The sequence below is a fragment of the Microtus ochrogaster genome (assembly GCF_000317375.1).
Source record: "Microtus ochrogaster isolate Prairie Vole_2 chromosome 14 unlocalized genomic scaffold, MicOch1.0 chr14_random_2, whole genome shotgun sequence".
NCBI classification, from domain to species: domain Eukaryota; kingdom Metazoa; phylum Chordata; class Mammalia; order Rodentia; family Cricetidae; genus Microtus; species Microtus ochrogaster.
Window position 1 is genome coordinate 6,485,244 of NW_004949097.1, and position 12,263 is coordinate 6,497,506.

The 12,263-nt window shown below is 39.9% G+C and overlaps 1 pseudogene; it reads right to left on the minus strand.

Annotated features, from left to right (window-relative positions):
* Positions 1-1,624: 1,624 nt before the first annotated feature.
* On the minus strand, positions 1,625-2,602 carry LOC101991401 (annotated as a pseudogene).
* Between the last annotated feature and the right edge of the window lie 9,661 nt (positions 2,603-12,263).

Below are 12,263 nucleotides of genomic sequence, written 5' to 3' on the forward strand. Positions count from 1 at the left end.
AGGCAGAAATCCTTAATAAATAAATTAAATTAAAAAAAAAAGGAAATGCTCAACATCCTTAGCCTTCACAGAAGTGCAAGTCAAAACCACTCTGAGATTGCATCTTACACCTGTAAGAATGGCTAAGATCAAAAACACTGATGACAACTTTTGCTGGAGAGGTTTGTGAGAAAAAGGGAACACTTCTGCATCGCTGGTGGGAATCCAAGCTGATGCAGCCCCTTTGGATATCAGTGTGGAGATTTCTCAGAAAATTAGGAAACAAGCTACCTCAAGACCTAGCAATACCACTTTGGGGCATATATTCAAAGGATGCTCAATTGTGCCACAAGGACATGTGCTCAACTATGTTCACAGCAGCATTGCTTGCAAGCAGCATTCCTACAGCAGCTAACAGCCATGAGAACATCCACCCTTCTTTGAGACACCTGAGCTCTTTGGTGAATTCTGCTTCCAAATCCTCCCGCAAAGCACACCACAAACTATGTCTGTGCTTGCAGTCCATCAGCTTCAGTTCACATGCCCACACTTCCAGATCAGTAACAGAGGAGAACACATACCATACAGCATTCACAGCAGATGACAGATGGGGAGGAAAATACAAGCATCATTTCACTTAGCATATTCAACTAAAGTGGGTTTTCAAAGGACAAAGCATAAATTCTTTCAATGGATGATGTCCACTGATGCAAAAACATTCATGCATTCCTTGCTACATTTCTCTCTGCATAATCTTTTAACAAAGCCACAGGATTGAGTGACACTTCTCACCAAGTTAAATATATCCATTTTTCCATCAGCTCTCTGCATGCATCCCCTCTCTCTTTCTCACTCATATTAGCCTTGCATGCTTCTCTACCACCATCAATCCCATGCAAGGCTTCAAAAGTTCAAACAGTCTTCTGGCTCCATATCTTAGCCATCCTTTCATAGCATTCATGCAGCTCCATCAAATAATGGGTAACAGATAAAAATAGAAACCCACCATCAAAGAGTTAGCCTGTGTGATATGATGATGAGCTCCTGGATGAGAAAACGCGTAGACAGGAGCATTTCTGTTAGTAGCACTTCTTGTGGTGATGTGCTTCTTTCATGCGCATTTGCAATGAGATGAGCTACAGAGACTAAAAGAAGAATTCATACTATGCTTTCATCTATGAAGGAAAACAAGTATTAAAAACAAAACCAAAAGAACCAAACACCATGATATTTTGATCTCCCAATGGGAGTTGTTCCTAAGGGAAAAAAACCCGGAGGGTATGATCCAAATTAAAATAAGGAGAAAAGAGGAGAAACCTAACCAATGGTTTCTATTTTGAGCACGCAAGAAATTCACTTGAGAAATCCAATGACAAAATGCTACAAAGACACCCTCTGAGATGAACTGTCGTGGGCTGGTTTACCAGTAGGGCAAACAAGCTCACTTTCAGGCACCCAATATTTTAATTCTTTATGTAACAAAACATCCAATTCATTTGGCTTTTCCTCTTTTTTTCCTGAATAAAAACATCAAAAATACCACTAAAGGTATTTCAAACTGAACAAACCGAATTGAAAATTTTAATACACAGGTATTTTATAATATACTTACTATGAGTTTTGAAATTTTTGAATTCCCAGCTTTCTATACCAACCAATCAACCAAAACCCACTGCTTATACAATCCTCAGCCAGAAGATTTAGAATTCTTGCTAAAGCCTCCATCAAGACAACTGTCTGACCCTGTATTTGATCCTGGCCCCTAACCACGAGCGACACCACAATTATTCACTGTAGGAGCTGCTTCCAGAATCAAAAGCCTGATGTAGCTCCCACTGCATGCTGCCCTGGCTTTGTTATTACCAAATGGACTTGACTGGTGCTACTGGCTGGCCAGCATCCCTAGCATCCCTTAGCTTCTCTGCAGGAGTCTCTGCTATACCTGTCTTCACTGGATTAAGGCTGAAAGCTCCAAAGTTTATTCCTTCACCCATATTATCACTCTGGTTATTTCCTAAGCCAGATCCACCACCTCTACTGTTGCCAAACTCATCCTGATTCCGGAAGTCACCTGGAATACCACCAAATCCTCTGCCGTTTTCGCTAACACTATTGTGCTTAGGTTCAGCACTGGATACATGCCACCGATTCCTTTAATGGTCAAATCCCTTCCACAAAGATTATACAACCTTCTCATTGTAAAGCAACAAAGGCAAAAGGTCAGACTGATTTGGGAAGGAAGACACCCACCACTTCCCCATGCTAATGGGAAAACTGCTCAAATTCTTCGGCAGTCCTGTCCTCAGTAAGACACCCAGTGAACTGCCTACTTCTCAGGGGCTCATCTGGGCTGTGCTAGGATTCAGAAGCTTACAGTCACACCATTGGCTATCTACCACATGATGTTACGATATTACTTTGACTTGGGATTTATGTTCCATAAATGGAACAAAGCCAAAGCCTTCTGGTTTTAAGATCACCACAGGATCATCTCCAAAAGTGCTGACATTGTCTGTATGGTCTTACTTAGTTGTTTTCCCTGGGTGAGCCAATACTAGAAGATCAGATGTTTCTGGACTATTCTTTCCAGGTTTGCTGCTGAGAATGTATAGCCCTTACCCATTTTCCTTGTGTAGACAGCATCTTCAGACTAGTAGACAGCATGGACCAGATTTCCCTAGCCAGCATCACAGGCATACAGAAGTCCTTTCAGTCAACTGCCTTTCATACACTGAGACACTGTAGAAGCAAAGCCACATGCCCTGGGAACTGGACTGTAACTGTGAGCAGCAATACCTTGTCATGGTCTCCTGTTGGTGTTTCATGGGCTCATCATTTCCACCTTCTGTTACCTGCAAATATTCAGACACCTTTGCTTAGTTCTCCACTAGGCCATTGCCAATGAGTGTTACAGAGATCTTGTATCAGCCAAGGTACCCCTTCATGCCCACAAAATCCAGTCCCTCATTTTTAAGTTGTATTATTATTCTATTAACAAAACATACTGCCATGTGCTTTAAGATTTGTATGAACACCATATTCTTTATTTTACAAGCTTGAGTTTTGGCTAAATCACATTTTAAGATCCATCCATGGCTGCTTATAATCAGAGGTAACTTATTTAAACATTTTTGGAGTTTTCTGTGGTCTTGTATAATCCACCAACCATGCAGTAGTCATTCTATAGACAGGAGGATACTAGGCACCCCACATGATGCCACAGCACTCAGGAGTGTTTCTCTTTCTGCAGGAGAGGAAGAGTGGCCATAAGGCACCTATGGCTGAACAATAACAGGCAAAGTAATCCTCACCTTAGCATAACAACAGATTACATTCCAAACTGACTATTACAATCTGCATACCCTCTGCTTTTGAAATATACTGAAGGTGTTTTTGGTGTTTGACCACATCTAGATTTGATTTGAGCAAGTACTCCTCTGAAAATAGTACTTTCTCTTCATGAGCGACAAAATCATATACCAAACTATGAACTCAAGATTATTGTTCAGGTTATTCAAAATGATATATGGTTTATGTCTTACTCTAACATGGAAGTTTGGGAGAGTGTTAAGGTCCCCTACTATATTCTTTTAGCAGTAGCAGTAGTAATAATGGGTGTGTGTGTGTTTGTATATATATGGCACGATACACACATGGAAAGCAACTTGTGGGAGATGGCTCTTCCCTTCCACCATGCGGATCCCAGGCCTTCAGGCTTGGCCCCAAGTGCTTTACCAATTCAGCCATCTTGCTTGCCCAGGGTCCCTGCTACTATTTTTGTGCGTTCCACTTTATGCTTCTAACAAAGTCTGCAGTTACAAGGCATATTGTCTTACATTAAGGCGTTTTGTTTCAACTTGCATGTGTTTATTGACATTGGGAACCAACCATTTTGTTGTGGGCTTTATTGTTACCGACTTATCATCCTTCAGATTCTGTTTTAATTTACCTGCTGTATCTCCTCGCCTCTGTTTAATTTCATAATGATGTGCTCCCGCATGAAGCAGATCTCTTAGCTAAAGAAAAAAATTCTCCATTAGATGGAACCTTATTAATATGGAGATTTAGTCCATTTATATTAAATATCATAATTGCTTCCTGTGCTTAGGCTGCAACCAGGTTATTCTATGCATTCTTTCCCTGGTTCCCCTTATTATTCTCTGCAGAAACTATTTTAAAATTTAGGTTTGTTCCTACTCGTGAGTCTAATAAAACATTGTGATGACCTGGATTAAATTAACATCCATACTCATCAACAGAGAAAATAATTTCACTTTCCCTTTTGAAACGTAGGAACTCAGACTCTGAGTGCCTGTCTTTCTAATACCTCTACAAATTACTGGGACAATAATAATACCAATAAAATGGTTATTGTTTATTGAATACCTAACTCGTTCCACTCACTGTGAAGCACTTTATACATTGGCTCATTTTACCCATATTACAGTCCTGCGAATAAGTATCATTCTTGTTCCCAAATAAACTGGGAAAGCTGTACTGCAGAGAGCTAATTTGCCTTGCTCTAAAAGCTGCTACATCTCAGAGTCAGCCTCGGAAGCAGTAACTTTGGAATCGGACCCCACACACGTTGATACTATACAGGAATGAGTCCTTGTGAGTTGATAACCTATTGTTCTATTTTATTGTCTAGATGGATGGAGAAAAGTCAGCATTTAATTTAATTCATTTAAATATCTATTAAAACTACCTTAGTCAAACACCTCATTCATGTTCCTAGTCAAACGCTACCACCACCTTCTCACCCTTTACTTTCACATCTAAAACAATAGATAATTATATGTATTTATAATATAAAATATGATGCTTTGTGTACCCCATCTTCCCCTTGCAGACTTAATTCATTCTGTCAAAGTTATCATCACTAGCCCTTGCATAAATTGCCCTTATTCATCTTCCCTCTTCACCTTCCCTACTAGAATGCAAGCTTCATGGGGAAGTGTGCTCATAGCCACATCTCAAGCATCTCAAACAGTGCCCAAGACACAACGCTCACACACAAACACCATGTGACAGAGCAAACAGAGTAATGACTGTGGCCACCTCAAGGCCTTAGAGCTGCTAGCTTTATCACTCCTGAGCTTGTGTTTTTGATTCACTTTTCCTTCCTTCTTTCATAGCAAAGGACTTTGAGTCCACGATGAAATGTCTACTTATAACAATACTTTTTACTTTCCCTTGGAACTATGTGTCTTTTAGCCATTATCTTATAATAGTTCCTGACACAGAACCTAATTCCCCAGATAATTCCATTTTTATCTCCTTATAGGTAATTTTAAAAGTCATTTTAGTAGAAGAGAATTTTTGAAAAAGGAATATATATGCTACCTCAGGATCTCCCACCACAATGTAAAACCAAGTGCTGTTTGAAAGGTTCGTATGCTGAAATATCATGAAAATGAAATGAGAAAGCAAAAATAAAATGTTAAATCTTGATTCTTAAACAAATAAAAATGTCAACCAATTAAGCCAAAAAAATAACTAAAATAAGAGGCTAAATTTTCCTATAAAAGGAAATTGTCCTTAAATAGATTTAAGAATAATTTTAAGATGCTATTACTTGTCACCATTTCACTAACATTAAACACATTAGCAACTACAAGACAGGGTTTGTTGTCTGTAGGTTCTGCACAGTCAAAGCTGTTACCATTTTATTAGCATGAATGTTACAGTGGACCAGTGTTTGACAAGAAGACACCAAAAGACACAGGTAATTTCATACCAGGTACCTACAGAGGCAAAGATATTGAACCTTAACTGCACAGAGTTGGCCAAAAGTAGAACGGAGAGCAGGCCTGGTTGCTGAGATTACTGCCGCTGTTCAAGCAAAATTCTACCAGCCCAGATCTTACAATAACATGCATGTATTGCCTTTTACTTCTGAAGGTCAGACTGTCTAAGGGTTGGCAGGGCTGTGTTTCTTATAAAGAATCCGGAAAAATACATCCTTGTAAATGTCACCTGATTTCCTTGGCATCTCACCTCTGACTGATTCTATCATTCAATCTCCTTCTCAGACTGAGTACCCTCTCCTAGTCCTATCAGGAGACTTATTATTTTATCAATTTGAGCAGCATAATCCATAATAATTTCTCTTTTTGGAAATCTGCAGTTCAGGGACTGGAGAAGCAGCTCAGTTAGTAAAGTGTGTGCTAAACAAGCATCAAGTCTTTAGTCCTATCCCCAGAAACCACATAAAAAACTAGGCATAGAATACACATGAAACACCAGCTCTTTGGAGAAAAAGACACGGGGATCCCTGGGACTCCTTAGCTACTCAGCTTAGATGGCTGCATGAACTACAGGCCAGTGAGAGACCCTGTCTCAAAACAAACAAACAAAGGCAGAGATGGGTTATGAACAATCTGCATACAAAAATGGATCCTCAAAAAACACACAAGCACGCACATGAAAAGATCCTTAATTAATCACATCTGTAATGTCCCCCATTAGCATGTAAGCTGTCAGATCTACAGGCATGAGTTATTAGGATACACAATTTCCCCAATTTCCTGCTGTCCCATGTGTTACAGAAGGGACAGGAGTATGTTGATACTAGTAATTTAGTAGGGCAGAAATGGTTTTTTCTTAAAGGGAGAGGGACTGAATATGATAGAACAGCAAATTCTTAAGGAGAAGGAGATCCAAAGCTGTACTGATGGCGGAAGATACAAAATAATCCCACACTAGTTTAGAATTACATATAATTAAAGGTTATTTATTTAGGGAAGACTCGCAGATCACTGTCCTAGATCACAGTCCTCTGCACAAACAGGGAACAAGAGCACAGTCCTCTGCACAAACAGGGGACAAGAGCAGAGTGGCCCAGTGGAAGCATGATGGAAGCAAGACAGGGAGCATGCACACTTTCCAGCTGCATTGATAACATAAGAGACCACGCCCAAGTGGGCAGGTATCTTAAAGGTTACTGGCTGAAGGAGCTGAAGGAGCTCCCACAGCACTGTAACTTTTTCCCTGTCAAGGACTTGCTCATTTTAGGGACTAGACAAGTATCTGAACACACCGCCAATATTCAGGAGGACAAGTATTTACTGAGACAATATCAAGATGGTGGCGCACGCCTTTAATCCCAGCACTCGGGAGGCAGAGGCAGGCGGATCTCTGTGAGTTCGAGACCAGCCTGGTCTACAGAGCTAGTTCCAGGACAGGCTCCAAAGCCACAGGGAAACCCTGTCTCGAAAAACAAAAAACAAAAACAAACAAAACAGAAACCAAACCTTGGTTGCTTCATTTGCCTCACCCTCATTAAAATTAGATGGTAATGAGTTATGCAATTATAATGATTTGAAGCTATTGCTATGGCATAGTATTTAAGAGAAAAAGGACTGCACACCCCAACATCAGCACGTATGAAGCAAAGACAAGAGGATCACAAATTCAAGGCTGAAGAGATGACTTGATGACTGAGGGCACCAACTGTTCTGGCGCAGGACCTGGATTTGGTTCCCAGCACCTACAGTGAAGCTCACAAACTTCTGTATCTCCAGATCCAGGGGATAATGCTGTCTTCTGGCCACTATAGGCACTAGACACACATGTGGTGCACAGACACACATACAGTCAAAATGCTCATACACATATGTTGAAGGAGCTGTGGACAGGCCTGCTTTTCATCCCGCCCATCTCCTGCACAGCTAGCTTTACACCCAAAATAACAACACACAAACTGTATTCTTTTTAAACACTGCCTGGCCCATTAGTTCTAGCCTCTTATTGGCTAACTCTCACATCTTGATTAACCCATTTATAATCATCTGTGTGCCACCACAAGGTGGTACTTACCAGGAGAGATTCTAGTCTACATCCATCTCAGGTCGAAGAATCATGGCATCTGCTTCACTCCCTTCTACCCAGCATCCTGTTCTGTTTACTCAGCCTACTTCATTTTCTGTCCTATCAAAGGGCCAGTTTCTTTATTAACCAATGAAAGTAACATATAGACAGATGACCCTCCTCCATCACACATAAAATAAATGTTTTAAAGTATATTTAAAGAGAATCTGATGTGGGATTCCCCTCTGTATGCCCTGAATACCATTGGTGAACAAAGGCATTGCCTTAGCTGTTGATAGGACAGAGGAGAGCTAGGCAGGGAAAAACCGAATGCTGGGAGAAAGAAGGTGGAATCAATGAGAAATCATGTAGCCCCACCAGAAACAGATGCTGGAACTTTACCCACTGAGCCACAGCCTCATGACAATATACAGATTTATAGAAATGGGTTAAATTAAGATGTAAGAGTTAGCCAATAAGAAGCTAGAGCTAATGGGCCAAGCAGTGATTTAATTAATGCAGTTTCTGTGTGGTTATTACAGAAGTCTGGATGGCCAGGAAACAAATAAGAAGCCTCCTACAACCAGAATCCATGGTGATTCTTGGTTCACAGTAACTTTGAGGCCAACCTGGGATACATAAGATATATCTTTTTAAAAAAATTGAGGGGGGAGGGGTTTCAATCTCAGAATGGCAAAAATTTAAACACACTAAGATTCATAAGATACTGCCAAAAGTAATATTTTAAAAGAAATACCTTTTTGAATATGACACCAGCTTAGAACTAAAGAACGAGGTCATATCACATTGGAGGAAGTGACACAGTGAAAAAGAAAACTTCAGTAGGAAATGACCAGCATAAATACACTGAGAGGCTGGCTCAGAGCACACAAGCTCAAATCATTCACTCCAGTCCTGGGGTGAGAGGATCAAGTCTCAGTTCTCCCCAACCCCTTGCAGAAAGCAGTGACTTCTTCCTTGTCAGTTGAACCTCTGCATCAGAAGAGACAAGTCTTCTAGACAGCCTTTAGCAGAAAGCCTCTGGCTATGGACTTCTACAGCAGATAGGTACTGGGTCAATGGGGCGTGACTTCTAAAAGAATGGAATTGTCAGCACTCAATTCTCAGGAATGTCCACAGGGAATAGTTGTTTCGCTTGCTCCCAGTTTCTGTTATGAATAAAGTCACAATTAACATGGCTGAGCAAGTGTCTTTGTGATAGGATGGAGTATCCTTCGGGTATATGTCCAAGTGTGGCATACGTGGATCAAGTGTGGCATACCTGGGTCCCAAGATAAGTCAATTTCCAATTTTCTGAGGAACCATCATATTGAATTGCATGGTGACTCCCCAAATTTGCACTCCCACCAGCAATGGAGGAGTGTTCATTCCCCTTGCTCCACATCCTTGCCAGCATGAGCTGTCACTTGCGGTATTGGTGTTAGCCATCCCCATTCTGAGAGGTGTAAGATAAAAATCTCATTTACATTTCCCTAACAGCTAAGGATGTTGAACAATTCTTTAAGTATTTCTCAACCATTTGATATTCCTCTATGGAGAAGTCTCTATTTAGATTTTTAGCTCATTTTTAATAGGATTGTTTGTTGTTATTATTAATGATATCTAATTTCTTGAGGTCTTTGTATATTTTGAATATTAGACCTCTATCATATGTGGAGTTGGTAAAAAAAAAATCTTTTCCCATTCTGTAGGCTGTCTCTTTGTCCAATTGATGGTATCCTTTGCCTTACAGATGCTTTTCCATTTAGTAAGAATAGGTATTTCTCTGACTCTCTTACTTGCTCTTGGAGACTCTTTTTCTCCTACTGGGTTGCCTTATCCAGCCTCAAAAGGAGGGGCATTTGCCTTGTCATATTGTATCTTGTTTTGTCCTGTTTGGCTCTTGGAGGCCTAATCTTTTCTGAAGAGAAAACAGAGGGGTGGTGAATCTTGGGGAAAGGGGAGGTGGTGTGGAACTGGGAGGAGTAGAAGGAAGAAAAATATGGTTAGGATGTATTGTATAAGAGAAGAATTTATTTTTAATTTTTAAAAGGGGTGTGGGGTACTGTTTACAGTTGTGGTACTCACCGTCTGCACTCCTACCACCTCACCAGCTGACCTCTCTCCTGAGCCAGGGGGAAGGATATGGGGTGGACATACAGCAGAGGAAGGAAGGGCTACTCTTTTCTGTCTCTGACCAAGCTGACGGCATATGGCTGGGACCTTCTTTAGTAAAAAAAACTGGATGACCAAGTAGCATTGGTAACTATTTACAAAAACAGAAATTTCTAACAAAGTTACAGAAATGACCACATAAATAAAATCCATGAGACGACATGTAAGTGGTTGCTACGGAGTACAGCATGGCCGCAGATTCATTGCTAAGCTTTGCTGATTTTTCAAAAATAATAGATCCACGATAATAACATTCTAGAATTATTCAAAACAAAAAAAGCACAAGCTTTCATGGGAAGCAAGAACTGCTTTGATTGCTAAATCTATAAAGGAAATGCCAGAAAAAAGTTTCTTAGACTAATCTCAGTATAAAAATTGCTAGTGGTCCTGCTGGGACTTCAAATTGATGTATCACAAGGAAATTAATCAGCATGACTCATCATATTAACATAGGACAGAGCTGACAAAAATCCAGTTCCAATGCTGTCTAAATGAAAAGTTTCAAAAATAATTTTAACTGACCTTCAAAAGGCATTGCTATTTCAAGTTATATGTTGATAGCTTAACACACACAAGGCTATGGATTTAATCTCAGTAGCACATACCACCTCCCTACCCCTACACACACACATACACACACACACACACACACACACACACACACATCAGAGTTCAAGTTATATGCTGATGCAATCAATAGAGATCTATGTGAGTCATTCCTTTATAACTATCAATGGATAGAGACCATTTAACTTTTCTACTTATATATTAGGAATTATTGACATACTATGTATTAATATTTTATGATTGTATCATTTTTATTTTATGTATATGAGTGTTTGTGTGTATGTATGTGTACCACAGGCATACAGTGCCCACAGAGGCCAGAAGAGGGCATCAGAACCCCTGGTGCTGGTGTTACAAATGGTTACTGACTGCCATGTGGATGCTAGGAACCAAGCCCAGGTTCTCTATAAGAATAGAAATGCCCCTAACCATCAAGCAATCTCTCCAGTCCACCTCTATTAATGTTGACTATATTACTTAAACAGGGGAAAATAGGGGAACAACCATAATAATGAAGATATAGGAGCACATGCCTTTAATCCCAGCCCTTAGGAGGCAAAGGTAGTAGTTCTCTGAGATCAAGAACAGCATGGTATTAGAGAGACTTCCAAAATAGCCAGGGCTTCACAAAGAAACCCTAGCTCCAGAAACAAACAAAAAAATATAAAGAAATAAATGAATCCGATCTTTAGCTAGAGTGATAAGTACTTTGAAGGACATAAGCAAAATTCAAGTGATGAAACTATTACCAGAGGCAATAACCCACAAATTCCGAGTCACAAATTCAATTGCATCTCTTTATGAAGTGATACCTGATTAGCATAACTGGAACACAGAATGAATTCCACTGATAATAGATGTCAACATATTAGAATGATAAAATGTTCGTTTAATTTAGGTCATTGGGTTTGAGGTTTTTGTTGTTTTGTTTTAAAACATTCCATTTTAAAACAAAAAAGTACCTCAGAAGTTGTCCCCACATAAAGTAATCCTAGTTGGTAATATGAAGTGTAGAGAACATCAATATCCACGGTGCTTTTATAAAATAAGTTATGGTAATAATGAATTGTATTTATAACTTAGTATGTGACATTTTTACAGAATGTACTTTAACTCCGTTTTCTGCTTAATCATTAATCTTAGGAGGTGAATTCAATTCTAATTCCCTCTTTATAAACAAGGAAATTGAGGATGAGAAAGAGGAAATATTGTTGTGGTTTGGGTATGAAATGTTCCTCGTAGGCTCATGTGTTTGAGCACTTTATCCCCAGTGATGGCACTGTTTGGGGAAGTGTGCAGAACAGACAGGAAGTAGAGCATTGTTTGGAGGAAGTGGATCACTTTGGGGCTTTATAACCTTACCCACTTCCTGTTCATTTCTCACCTTGAGTATGTTTTCAATGGGACCAGCCAACCTCCTATTTTCTGCCTCTATGCCTTCTATGCCTGTTGTATGTCTTTCTGTAGAGATAGACTCCATCCCTCTGTAACTATAAGGCAAAGACAAACCTTTCTTCCATGAATTGCCTTTATCAGTGAATTTTCTCACAGCAAAGATTATTAAGTTGCTGTGTCAGTGTAGAACTCAGCTCTGACAAGCTCACTAGAGGCCCAAGTCTCAATAGTTTACCCTAAGGCAATACTTGGTTCCAAGAAAGACCACAAACTGAGACCACCCAAGCACCACCCAGGAACAGACCTTCCAAAGGAAATTCCTAACATTCCAACAA